The sequence below is a fragment of the Scardinius erythrophthalmus genome (assembly GCF_964197995.2).
Source record: "Scardinius erythrophthalmus genome assembly, chromosome: 3".
Classification (NCBI taxonomy): domain Eukaryota; kingdom Metazoa; phylum Chordata; class Actinopteri; order Cypriniformes; family Leuciscidae; genus Scardinius; species Scardinius erythrophthalmus.
In genome coordinates, this window is record NC_138223.1 from 20,475,412 (window position 1) to 20,489,961 (window position 14,550).

Sequence of the window (14,550 nt, forward strand, 5' to 3'; positions counted from 1 at the left end):
TGTGGGAAAATCACGCATTTATATTACACTGTTTTCTATTGCAGGTGCTCACCGAGACTGGGGTTCGAATCCAGCTAAAGCCAACTTTTTGTAATATTTATTATTGAATTAAATAAGCATTCTTTTTGAATGCATACTGTTCCAGTGTCAATAAAATATACATATTTTATTACATATACTACGCAAATCATGCAGCAGTGCCATCTATCTTTATTTCGCGATCCATTTTTTTCGACCTCGATGCGTTTCGTCACGTTTTGTATCGCGATATTTCGTCAAACGATATTTCGTCCCATCCCTAGTGTTTACATGGCTTTTTAAAAATGGCAGGTGCCAGTGTTTCACACATGTTCGGCTGAACAACATACACTTATGTCACTGGTAGGTCCTATTGTGCTGGGTTAGACTCTACTCTGAAGTAAGAGCTAATTTAGTCCCTCCAAATGACGTCCCTTTAACTAAAATCATTCCCAGTTCAAATCATTCCCAATTAACCTTTCAACAATGTTAATAGCAGTGTGAAACTTAATGGAAATGTATTTACCACACTAAAATGACTGCTGTGAGGGCACAGTAATTTGGCCTCACACTGTTCTGGTGTTGCCTTTTAAGATCAGTGGCAAGTCTATCTGGAGAGTTGTCTCCATACTGTGTGCTCATCATGGAGACACAGTACAAGCATGTTTGCATGCTTTGATGGCATTATTATCTCTGTGGAAATGGGGCAGACATTGTCTGGTTATAGGGCTTGTGCTAATGTGCCAACAGGAATAGATACACCATCATTAGTGTAGAAAGCAAAAGATTGGAAGGTTTGAAACTCAAAATCCAAAAGATTCTTTCAGCCTCAAGGTGATGTGGTAATAATTCTGACTGATGATGATATGATAGTGATGTCACTGATAGACATGTCATACTGAGTGGCAGAGATCAAAGTCTCTCCTCTTTGTCTTTTATTCAAAATATTTACAAAAATGTAACCATTAATACAAGTTTTTCATAATTATATATAATTGTGAAAAATAAATAATGTGATATAAATTAAATATGTTTTTCTGGAACATAGTATAATTAGAAAAAAAAAATCTAACTGATGTATATTCATTTGGGACATCATTATAGATAGACCCAAGAATACAGTAATGTTGTGTGACAAAAGGGTTGTTCTGCTGCACAAATCAGGAAATGGCTAAAAGAAAAGGGGATCGCTTGAGAGACCAATCTACTTTGAGTGTAACAAATCGAGCCAATGCACATATAATGAGCAGTGGGTGCGTAGCATATTTGCTTTTCGCTTTGGAGCCGAGCGGTTGTACTGTTCCTGCTCTGCAATCTTATCTGAGAGTGTTTTAACTTTAAAAAAAGAAGAAAATGAGTCTGCTTCTTCAGGAGAACACCTCTTCAATGCTGGTGTTGGATTACTGCGAAAGACAGCGCTGACCCCGATCTCCCAGAGAGCAAAACAGCTGTTTTCACAGCTCGAATGTTGCGCCTTCAATGAGTGTGCTGATCAAATCAGCTGATAGAGGTTGTGCCTTCAATGAGAATGTGAGTGCTCACATCAGGCTTGCAGTATCGTCCTGTTTGTGAAGCTGTGGCCATAACCCTGTGCGTTTCGGCACCAGAGAGAGCAGTTTTCTGAAAGAGTATACACGTTACACTGCGTCTTTTTCAAGATGTAATTCAAACTGTGTGTTTTCTATTCTCATTTGATGGCCACAATCACTGTTTTACATGTTTTACATGCCTGGGCTTAAAGCTTGCTGAGAATCAAGCGTAGCGTCAGTTCTAGCAGTTCTAGTTAGTCAAGCTCACATCAGCTGACTCTCAGCTGATCCATATCTACCTATAGGACTACGATGCCTATCACAGCATTCATATATTAGTTCTTGCCAAGAACAGAACGATAGTGGTCCTGACAGAACTGCGTTCATGGGTGGTTCATGTTCTCTCGTGAGAGCATGACCACGTCGGCATGTTGTTCCCCTCACCTTTCTTGTAAAGGCTAGAGCCACTCAGCGTGCAGTGTGCCATCGAGTTGCCGGCTGACAGCACGGGTTGTCACGGCAACCCAGCGCGCGTCGGTCGGCGCTCTAGATGTGCAGTCTAGACTCAAGTGCCTCAAACAAGGTGGAGTGCCCTCACCTATACCCTGATTTAGTTCCTCTTCTGATGCATCAGAAAAGTAGATTGTCGTCATACTCAGATTCTAGTCAGAATATGAGTCCGATACTGCTCCATTGGGCTGTGATTAAGGGGCGTGTTTCAACCGAACCAGGAAAGAAAATGTCTCTGCACTCAATTGGATAGACCTACAACCAATCAGAGCAACGGAGTAGTGACGTATGTTCTTCATTCATCTTTCCAATCAACAAATGCCTTGGTTCTCTGTTCCTCTTTTAAAATTAATGATATCTTCTATAAAAGATGAGATGGCGGAATCTACACATCTCAATTCTCCAGCGGCAGTCATCTTTGTTGTAAACAAATTCAACCCAAACGCTCTTTGGTGACGTGGATGATTACATTGCTGTTGATCATCTGTCCATCATTGTATAAAGCCCGACCTGACAATTTGATTGGTCCGAACAGCTCTGATTCGAGCATAGTTGCTCCACAACGGATCAAGTCCAGACCGAACTTCCCGACCTCGAATGTTGTAGGCGGGCTAAGTTCGGCTGGCATCATTGTTAGTATTAGCCTTCATCGTGTATTAGCCTTTATTTCCAGGCTGTTACGCTCTGGAAATGAAGATGATGCTGGGCTTCCCACCATAATGGTCTGTTTGCTCATGCTGAATCGGATTCAGACTTGACAGCCATGCTTTCCCGGGCTACACTGGGGGCGCAGTGCAACGCGTAACCGCCTTGCCCCACACCCTGCCTTCCCGGATGTGTGTTAAAAACTTTGGAAGTATGGAAGAATATTGGCGCCAATATGGTAAGCCAAACATGACAAAATCTGCAAAAAAAGTTTTTCCTCTCTCACTACCCTCAACGATGGGGCAGCTGTACTTCTGCAGACCGCCTCTTCCCTGCATGTGATGGCCACCCTGCAAGTACAGTGGAAGGTCAAAACATGTATAATTCACAAGGGTAGTTCTGAGTCGGGGTTGAGTTGCATGTTGACTAACCATGATTAAAGTCACAGAACTGGCCCTCGGCCAGACGATGTCCACCCTGGTGGTCCAGAAGCGCCCCCTGGCTAAACCTTGCAGAGGTGCGAGACATTGCCAGAGTTTGCTTTCTTTATGCTCCCATCTCACGAGGTGGCCTTTTTCGGTGACACTGCTGGAGACTGTGCCCATCTTTTACTTGAATCAAATTCTGTTCCGCCACTGGCGTCTCAGCCAGCGGTGCCCAAATTCTCAGTAAGAGCAGCTTCTCTATCTCTGGGTCCCAAGAGGGCCAGACTGGCGGTGTGCGACCCTGTAAAGCCTTGCCACCCTCAGCCCCCTCTTGTATCGCCAGCCGGCAGCCTGGTGCAGTTCAAGGACCTGACTACGCCTTCTCACACACCTCCTGCTGACCTGTGGAGACAGTTAAGTGTTGCACAGCACAATCATTCTACTTCGGGCCACTCCGAGCCTTCTGAATTGGGTCCCTGTCTTCCACCTCGCTGCCCCTGGGCCCCCTTGCTCAGTTTGTGGAAGCCTGGAAAGTGCTTCCCAACCTGTCCAGCTGGCTCCTCCATACCATTAGACTCGGCTATATGATTCAGTTCGTCCGGCGCCCGTCCAAGTTCAGGGGTGTTCACTACACTTCGGTGTTGATTGAATGGGCCCCTGTCATGTGTGCAGAGATTGCAGTCCTACTGGCCAACAGCGCGATAGAGCCGGTCCCTCCAGTCGATATGAAGACCGGCTTCTACAGCCCGTACTTCCTTGTACCCAAGAAAACCAGTGGGTTATGGCCAATCTTGGACCCGCGAGTCTTGAATCGGGCCCTTTACTAGCTTCCGTTCAAGATGCCAATGCAGAAACTCATTTTCAAGTGCATCCGTCACCGAGATTGGTTTGCAGCAATCGACATGTCTCCATCCTCCCGTGACACAGGACATTCCTGTGCTTGCACTCGAGGGTCGAGCATATCAGTACAAAGTCCTACCCTTCGGGCTGTCCCTGTCACCCCGCGTCTTTATGGAGTTCGCGTGGTGACTATTGCTTCCATGAGAGAGCGTGGTGTTCGTATCCTCAACTATCACGATGTCTGGCTGATACTAGCTCAGCAGTTGTGTGAGCACAGGGACCTGGTGCTCAGGCATCTCAGCCAGTTGAGACTTCGGGTCAACTGGGAAAAGAGCAAACTCGCCCCCATGCAGAGGATTTCTTTTCTCTGTATGGAGCTGGACACAGAGGAACAGAGCGCCTCATAGATGAACGTGTCCGTTCAGTGTTGAACTACTTAAATACTATCAAGAGCGGGACAGCGGTTCCACTGAAACTTTTTCAGAGACTCCTAGGGCATATGGCATCCACAGCTGCAGTAACGCCTCTGGGTTTGCTTCACATGAGACCGCTTCAGCACTGGCTTCATGGCTGAGTCCCGAAATGGGATGTCTCGTGTCTTACAGGATAGGTGAGCGGTCGGTCTGGTTGGAGAAGCTGGCCGTCGATGATTCAGTCCTGTTCAAATGTATTTTTAATCGTCTCATCTTAAGACTGCTCCAGGGAAAAGTCATTGCACTTGGGCAGGTTTATTTCTCACCTCCATACTCGGTTCCTTTGGCACAGTGCTCGAAGGACCTGGTTCAGCCTTACCCACCTGAGCCACCACTCACAATGTCTGCGCTCAATTATTCCAAGAGACATCCATGCTCAATCTCCATAATAATTTATTAAAACCTGGCCAATTCGTTTCCAGAATCAGCAGATGTCGGAGGTGCGGGTTAACTGCAAACTCAACACTATGCCTTTCCCTTTGAATTGAATAGTGACAGATAAACCATGATACCCTAACCATGCGGCTTTTATCCAATGTCTCTCAACAAATCAAAGTGCCTCGGAGTGCAGCCCTCCCCTCCCCCCCTTGGAGGTGCCTTGGGCCCCACTACAGCCTCCATCGTCAGATCCACACAATGTCAAGCGAGGTAGTATGATACCACAGGACCTAGGGACAGGCCGAGAGAGAGAGGAAGAGGGAGAAATAGCAGGGGAAGGGGAAGAGACAGACGGTAAGGGTTTGTAGACCCATGGGCATGCCACCAAATGGTCCTCAGCCACTTGGATTGTTGTTGGGAGCCAGCCATGCGGCCACTTACATGCTTCGGCAGTCTTTTCAATTAAGTCCACAAACGCCTCCGGGTCGTTCTTTGGACCCATCTTTGTTATTGGCACGTAAGTGGGGGTGGTATTCGGTTCCACAGCCCGAGCCTCCTGGTGCATCCAGCTCCAGAACAGTTTTCGGTCCTCCTGCTGTGCTTGACCGATGACACGAAAGCGCTGATCCTCCTCCATGTCCAAGAATGCCTGATGATATTCCTGGTGGAGTCTTGTAAGGGATTTAATCACGTCAGGAAATGGGGAATCTGGCGGGGACTGCATAGTGACAGCAAACTTCTCCTCCCAGGTTTCAGGCACCAATGTAACAGGTCTGTACAAATGAGGAGAAAGCAGGGTCGGCTTAAGGTGGACTCGGGTCCTCTTTATTGTCTCCACACTTGTGGGTACTCAAAACAGAAAACAAAAACACTAGTGCCACATGCGCTTCTCATAAACAATCACTTTCTTCAGTCATTAGATTTCCACACAAGCTTCTTGTCCGTCCGAGAGAGTTTACTAAAGACAAAGTTCTCCACACTGCCAAAGGCTGAAAATGAGTAAAAGGATCCAGTCTCAAACAAACTTAAGATACAGAAGCACTAGTAATTACATGGATGATCAGTTGACGTCATTTCTACAGGTTATGATAGGTTATCTCTGGGGTCTGAGGTGTTTTCTGGGCCCTGGAGGTGTTCTGAAATGCTCTGAAATTTGTGCTTATTTCTGTTACTTGTAACATTTTCATGGCTAAAGTCTGATAACACTGTATTCAGCACAAACTCTGCTACAATAATATGTGAGCAGCATGTATGTAAAAGTTTGTAGTTTTGAGAAAATTATTTCAGTGTGAGAAAGGAAGAAGACAGTCAGCCGACTGAGACTTGTGCGTTTTATTAAAGTATTTAACAAAAGGTTGCGCTCTGCGCTTTCTCCATTAATAAACTCTTTCACTCCATCGGCACTAATCCTCCACAAACCCGTCTCCAAACCGGCGTGATGACTCCGATCTTCAACCAGATGGAAATGAAAGCTTTAGCGTAAGTTCTGTTAGGAAGACTCAATCGTTGCGTCACTTATTACCTTCACATTTAACCAATCATGTGCTAATACTTGCAGTTTAAAAGATTGGTACTTACACATATCTGAGTTCGCAGATGCTAACACTGCCAATTAGCTCGCAGAAACCGACGCCGGCATTCACTCACCCGCGTTTCGATTGCAACCATAACAACACAAAATCATAGATGATGAGATGGCCGCCGACACGTCGCCTGAGCCCTCAGCAGAGATGGCCGCCGACACGCCTGAACCTGAGCCCTCAGCAGAGATGGCTGCCGACACACCTGAACCTGAGCCCTCAGCAGAGATGGCCGCTGACACGCCTGAACCTGAGCCCTCAGCAGAGATAGCCGCTGCCACGGTGTCTGTTCCTGAGCCGGTGTCTGTTCCTTTTCCTGAGCCGGTGTCTGTTCCTGTTCCTGAGCCGGTGTCTGTTCCTGTTCCTTTTCCTGAGCCGGTGTCTGTTCCTGTTGTCATGCTTGAATCATGCTTGAAGCTCAGCAAGCTCTCCAGTAACGATTCAGGTAAATCCTCATGCAAATACTGGTGGTGGTGCCATGTTTTATATATCACTCATCTATCTGCACTGTAGCTCTAGCTTGCATCACCCGATAAGTGGATAATGTGGTCTGTCTCTATGTGGCTATCGCAGCCTCGTTCTGTGTGGCCTGTCTTGGCCTTGTCTCTCATCTCTGTGTGGTCCATCACGGCCTTGTCCTTATGGCCCATCATGGTCCTGTGGTCACAACCTTGGTTTTGTGTGGCCTAGTGGCCTTGTCTAGTGAAACCTTGTCTTTAGTGTGGCATTAGCGGCCGTTGTGGCTCCTAAGCGGTCTTGTCTCTGTGGTCTCCCATGGCCGTGTGGCCTACTGTGTCTGTTCCTGTTCCTGTTACTGAGCCGGTGTCTGTTCCTGTTCCTGAGCCGGTGTCTGTTCCTGAGCCGGTGTCTGTTCCTGTTCCTTTTCCTTAGCCGGTGTCTGTTCCTTTTCCTGTTACTGAGCCGGTGTCTCCTCCCTGGCCGCCTGAAGGGTCGTCTCCTCCCTGGTCGCCTGCACAGCCTGCTCATCTCTGGTCGCCTGCACTGCCTGCTCCACCCTGGTCGCCTGCACTGCCTGCTCCGCCCTGGTTCGCTTGCACAGCCTGATCCGCCCTGGTCGCCTGCACAGCCTGATCCGCCCTGGCCTCCCGTCTTTCCGCAGTCTCCAGGTCCTCTTCCACTTCACGGGCCTGGCCCTCCATCCCGCCCCCGGGTCCTCCTCTGCTCCACCACCCTCCTGGACTGTTTTTCTGAGCGTCTGGAATCCGCTCCTTAAAGGGGGGGCTATGTAACGGTCACCAGCTGGAGTGCCCTTGAGAGCCACCAGAGGGCACTCCACACCAGACTCTCATGTTCACTCACAGACTACATTTTGACTTTTGTATGTTGTTGCACTGCACTTCTGAGTGTTTTCCCTGGTTTTCTTGTCTCTTGGTTTTTTGGATTTCTTGCCTGTCCCGTGGATTACTCTTGTGCCTCTGACCCCTGCTTGTTTTGTTTTGTTTGTTTGTTTGTTTGGACTGTCCTCCTGTGCTTGACCCTCTGCTTGTTGGATTACGATTCTGGATACCCCTTTAATAAAAGCTGCATTTGGATCCTCTACCCTCGTGTCTCAGAGCAGTTCGTAACAATTACCTCTTTTGCAAAGATTAATCATCTCCATCTTCTATAGTCTTTTCCACATATACTAATATTCTGCTAGAAGCCGTGTTTTTATCTGCATTTATGGCTTCATGAGTCCAGGGTATTTCAACTCAGAAAGTAAATATTTCGATCCTGCCCGTGGTCTTTCCTTTTCTGATATACGCTTCTCACCTAATTTCTTTACTCTTTCCTTAGCTCTCTAAGAATGACTCTCAAGGATCTGGTGTCACTTTAACAATTTCTGAGATGAACAATAGTTTCTGTTCCTTCACTTCTATGATTAAATTCCTTAAAGTCCGTCCTAGAACTTCAGATCACTCCCCACTATTCATTGCATCTAATGGGGCACCACTCTCTAAGGCCTGGCTCAGGACCCATTTAGATTCTGTTCTAAAAAGCTGCAGTATATATCCCTTTCTTTATACGGGACACCCCTTCAGGATCGGGGCAGCCACTACATCGGCTGAACGTGGAGTTTCTATGCCAGCAATCAAGATTCTGGGCAGATGGTCTTCCTCTGCATTCGAATTATAGTAAGACCAGATTCTAAAATCATGCTTGAAGCTCAGCAAGCTCTCCAGTAACGATTCAGGTAAATCCTCATGCAAATACTGGTGGTGGTGCCATGTTTTATATATCACTCATCTATCTGCACTGTAGCTCTAGCTTGCATCACCCGATAAGTGGATAATGTGGTCTGTCTCTATGTGGCTATCGCAGCCTCGTTCTGTGTGGCCTGTCTTGGCCTTGTCTCTCGTCTCTGTGTGGTCCATCACGGCCTCGTGGCCGTTCATGGACTTGTCCTGAGTGGCTATCATAGCCGTGTTCTGTGTGATCGGTTATGGCCGTGTAGCCTATTGTGGCCTTGTCCTTATGGCCCATCATGGTCCTGTGGTCACAACCTTGGTTTTGTGTGGCCTAGTGGCCTTGTCTAGTGAAACCTTGTCTTTAGTGTGGCATTAGCGGCCGTTGTGGCTCCTAAGCGGTCTTGTCTCTGTGGCCTCCCATGGCCGTGTGGCCTACTGTGGCCTTGTCCTGCAAGGTCCATCGTGGTCTAGTGACCTCTAGAGGTCTTGGTTCTATGTGGCCTAGTGGCCTTGTCTATGTTTAGCCCATCTATGTGTGGCCTTTAGCGGCTTTGTGGCCTATTGTGGTCTTGTCCTATGTGTGGCCCATCGTGGTCTTGTGGTCCATCGCGGTCTTGGTTCTGTGTGGTCTATCATGGCCGTGTGGCCTATTGTGGCCTTGTCCTATGTGTGGCCCATCGTGGTCTGTGGTCCATTGTGGCCTTGGTTCTGTGTGGCTTAGTAGCCTTGTCTTATAGGCCTTGTCTCTGTGTGGCATTAGTGGCCGTTGTGGCTCATAAACGGTCTCGTCTCTGTGGTCTATCATGGCCGTGTGGCCTATTGTGGCCTTGTCCTATATGTGGCCATCGTGGCCTTGGTTCTATTTGGTCTATCATGGCTGTGTAGCCTATTGTGGCCTTGTCCTGTGTGTGGCCTATCGTGGTCTCGTGGTCCATCGTGGCCTGGTTATATGTGGTCTATCATGGCCGTGTGGCCTATTGTGACCTTGTTCTGTGCACGGCCCATCGTGGTCTTGTGGTCCATCGTGGCCTTGGTTATATGTGGTCTGTCATGGCCTTGTGGTCAAGCATGACCTTGTCTCTATGTGGTCTATCATGGCCTTGTGGTCAAAGCGTGACCTTGTCTAAATGTGGTCTATCATGACCTGGTGCCTACAATGGTTTTTATGTGCGGCCCATCGTGGTCTAATGGTCCCTCGTGGCCTTGTCTCTGTGTGGTCTATCACGACCTTGCGCCATAATGGCTTCTATGTGTGGTCAATCGTGGCCTTGTTTATGTGCAGCCCATCGTGGTCTAATGGTCCATCGTGGCCTTGTCTCTATGTGGTCTTTCACAACCTTGCGCTATCATGGCTTCTATCTGTGGTCCATCATGGCCTTGTCTCTATGTGGTCTATAAAGACATTGCGCCATAATGGCTTCTATGTGTGGTCCATCGTGGCCTTGTCTTTGTGTGGCCCATTGCAGTCTAATGGTCCATCGTGGCCTTGTCTGTGCAGCCCATCGCTGTCTAATGGTCCATCGTGGCCTTGTCTATGGGCGGCCCATCGTGGTCTAATGGTCCATCGTGGCCTTGTCTCTATGTGGTCTATCATGATCTTGTGCTATTTTGGCTTCTATGTGTGGTCCATTGCGGCCTTGTTTCTGTGTGGCCCATTTAGCGATTCAGCATCTCAGCATATACATATATTAATATAAATATTCATTATTTAAAAAAAAAAACAAAAAAAAAAAACCTGGCCCATGAGGCCTTCCACGAACTTGTGTTCGCCATGCTTATTTTGTTTGACTTAATTTTCTATACTATGTTTCAGGAACCACAGGATACACAACTGGTGGGTATACTTTTTTCTTACAGTTCTTTGGGGTGGGCTCCGTCCCGGTGGAATTATTCCTCCACCTATCTTTGGGGGTCGGCTGCGCCCCTGCCTTCATCTTCAGGCAGGAAATGCAGTTTCCGCTACCCTCGGATTGCGCTTTATGGACGGGGCCTACGCCAAAGAACTTTATAAATATTTGCTTGCTGGGCTGTTAATAAATATATGCTTTGTTATATCATTCTATCTCCAGAGTCTTTTTGGTAGAAATGAAAGCTTTAGCGTAAGTTCTGTTAGGAAGACTCAATCGTTGCGTCACTTATTACCTTCATATCAAACCAATCATGTGCTAATACTTGCAGTATAAAAGATTGGTACTTGCACATGTCTGAGTTTGCAGATGTTGACGCTGCCAATTACCTCCATCCTCCCCACCTCCACCAAAATGGTCCCTTCACCTCCATCCTCCCCACCACCACCAGGATGGTCCCTTTCCATACCTCCCGGGGGTCGGCTGCACCCTGCCTTCATCTTCAGGCAGGAGATGCAGCCATTCAAAGTCAGGGATATGTAAGAGCAGCCCGCCACACAGAGCAAACCTTGGTAAAAGCCTGTGGACACAGCTCCGTCCACTGGACTGGATCTGGCGCTTCCTTTTTAGTGAGGTCAGTCAGCGGGCTGGTGAGGTCCGAATAATTGGGCACAAACCTTCTATAATATCCCACTAGCCCCAGAAACTGCTTCACTTCCTTTTTGGTCTTGGTACTCGGACAGGTTGCAACTGCTGCCTTCTTATTAATTTGGGGATGCACCTGCCTGTGACCCAAGTAGAAGCCCAGATACCTGACCTCCATACGCCCAACGCACACTTCTTTGGGTTGGTCATCATCCCGGCCACTCTCAGCGATCTAAAGACAGTTACTTGAACAGTCACACACCTTTGTGCCATTCCTAAAAACGTACATACCTGTCATTTCCAAGGTGTTTGATTTTTCACTTTACCATGTTCATGTACAGAGACTCATGTGAATTTTGAAGTCAGCAGGACTCATCAGTGGCATCTGGTCCCTGTAAAAACAACAACAACAACAACAACAACAACAAAAAAACAACAACAGTGAACATGCTGATATCAAGAGAAACTATAGGGCTGCACGATTTTGGGAATACATTTTTGATTTTTCTGGTTAAAATTGCTTTTTAAAAATCACAAAATACACACACACACACACACATATATATAATGAACACCAGGTTTGTAGTGCCTTGTAGGCATAGGCTGCAGTGCTGCATAAAATAATAATAACAATAACCTATAGCAGGTGGCCTATAAATCGATAAAAAGAACACTTCAGTAACACTACCCAAGACAGCATGGTAACATTGATTCAATGTTGAGTTTTGATCCAAACCATCATTTTGGTTGACATCAAAATTTCAATGTTTAAAGTGTGTTGGATCAGCATTGAAATTTTGATGAAAGGGAACAGCACACATGGGTGAAGACAGTGACATTGAGCTAACAGTGAGTCTTAGTTTATGAGCACAAGATCTTGCAGGCATGTATCTGTGCAAAACTCTACTGGTTGTTTCCCAATCAGTGGGACGTTTCAGTTCATGATGGGCACTTTCAATGGTGTTACCTCATTTGCTCTAATACACTGGGGGTTTGGTTTAGGGGTGGGCCCTCATGATTTTAGCAAGTCTTTTGAAAAATGGTTGAAAAACACCAACTGTAGTTTGAAAATTGGCACTAATTGGTATACGCCCATTTTGGTTTTGCATGTGGGCTTCTCAGTAGTTAATTGATGCTTCCTTATTAGAGAGAAAACACAAGGTGCGTCCTTTACGGAAGTCTTGTGTGTTTGACATGCATGAACTCTCTGAGTTTCAAACAATTGTGCATATAATGTATTTCTGTTTTTAGCATGCTTTTTACTTAATCTACTAACATACATTCATTTTCAAAGTAAGTAAAGTGTTGAAATAAATTGCACAGATAGCATGGGAACATTGATACAATGTTGAGATTTGATCCAAACCATAATTTTGGTTGAGATTTACATTTCAGTGTTTAAAGTGTGTTGGATCAGCATTGAAATTTTGATGAAAGCCAACAGCACACATGGGTGGAGACAGTGACATTGAACTAACAGTAATTTGTAGTTTATGAGCACAAGATCATTCAGGCATGTATCTCTGCAAAACACTAGTGGGTGTTTCTCTATCAGTGGGGCATTTTCAAACCACAATGGGCATTTTCAACCGCTTTACCTGATTTGCTCTAATCCACTGGGGGCTTGGTTTAGGGGTGGGGTGGTTTAGCAAGTCTGTTGAAAAATGGTTGAAAAACATTTATTGCAGTTTGAAATTGGCCACTGATTGGTAAAAGACCGTTTTGGTTTTGTATGCACACTTCTCAGTAGTCTAATGCTTCCTCATTAGAGAGAAAACATAGGTGCATCCTATACGGAAGTCTTGTTTGTCGAAGCACCTGACATACTTACATGACTTCTCTAGCACAGATTCAAACAATGGTGCGTCTACATTCTTAAAAAATGCACATTGATTTAGTAAAGTTTATTATGAGTTTCCTGAATAAAGTTCTAACGTCATTTAACACATTTCGTGAAGTGCAGGAGACATGAACATGAGCATGAAAGTTACACTGCAATAGCCCATGTCTTGCATCAGTCAGTGCTTGCATGCAGAGCACATTGCTCCTATAGTAGGAATGAAGGCCGACGAAGATGGACAATTAAAAAAAAAGAAGCACCCTCCTGATAATGCTGGCATTGATTATACACTGAGTTGTTGTCGACAGCATAATCACCTGGGACTTGATGATATCCTGTACCTTATCACTGCTTAATCAGGTAATCATTCATATTCCTGAATCTGTATTAAATTTGAGAAATGTAACTGATTTCCATTCAGTTCAGCCTGTTTCCACTGAAACGCAATAACAAAAAACATCTTGTGTTTATTAAGAAAGTGACTGACATGGCTATTTTGTGATATTTAAAGAGATTAAGGTCTACATAAGGTGAATCTGCATCTTCAAATGGATAGTTCAGCCCGAAATGAAAATTCTGTCATCATTTATTCACTCTCAAGTTGTTCCAAACCTGTATGAATTTCTTTCTTCTGCTGCACACAAAATAAGATTGAGTGAAGAGTGAAGAATGTGGGCATCCAGTCAGTTGATGGTAGCCATTGACTTCCATGGTATTTATTTTCTACTATGGAAATCAATGGCCACCGTCAACTTTCTGGTTACCAACATTCTTTAAAATATCTTCTTTTGTGTTCAACAGAAGAAAGAAACTCATACAGGTTTGGAATAACTTGAGGGTGAGAATGATGACAAAATTTTCATTTCGGGCTGAACCATCCCTTTAAATAAATTTTCATTGAAAAAACCTAAGCTCTTTTATTTTACAAGATAAACTTGTTACTTGAATGTTATGTAGTTTCACAGAAAATGAACTGAGATATAGTTAATGGCTATAGTATAGCTCATAGGTGTTTGTTCCTCTTCATTAAGAGTTTAGCTCCAACACCTGCCTGGAAGTTTTCATTGATCCTAATGACCTTGATTAGCTGCCTCAGGTGTGTTTAATTAGGGCTGGAGATAAAATCGGACACCCCTGCCATAGTATTTTCTTTTACTTTAATCGTAGTTAGAATATTTTGTGTTCAGCAACTTTTTTTAAAAGTGAATCATATTGTGTTTAGTATATTAACATTTTTGAATGTGGCAACTGAATTGACTTGTTCTTGAGTAACATCATGCTTTCTTTTTCAGATTTCAGAGAACCCAAAGGAAAAGAGGCAGTAGTCTGATGTAAGACAGATTTTTAAAAACCTGAACTGTTGGACCACCTGTAGTTATGACATCAGACTTCTGAAGCCAGTTTTATTTTTAAAGGTTGAAATGCTTTTGTCCTATTTCTCCCCCTTTCTTTTTTAAAGAATGATCTTTTAATATATTTTTGCAATTGATTGATTAAATAAAATAAATTGACTCAACTGCTGGAACGGTGTCATTTATATTTTATAAGTTTTTTGCCAAATTTTTAAATGATCAGGAATTTGTTGACGCATCATTGAAGTGTAGTTGAAATATTAATGTTGTTTCAACATT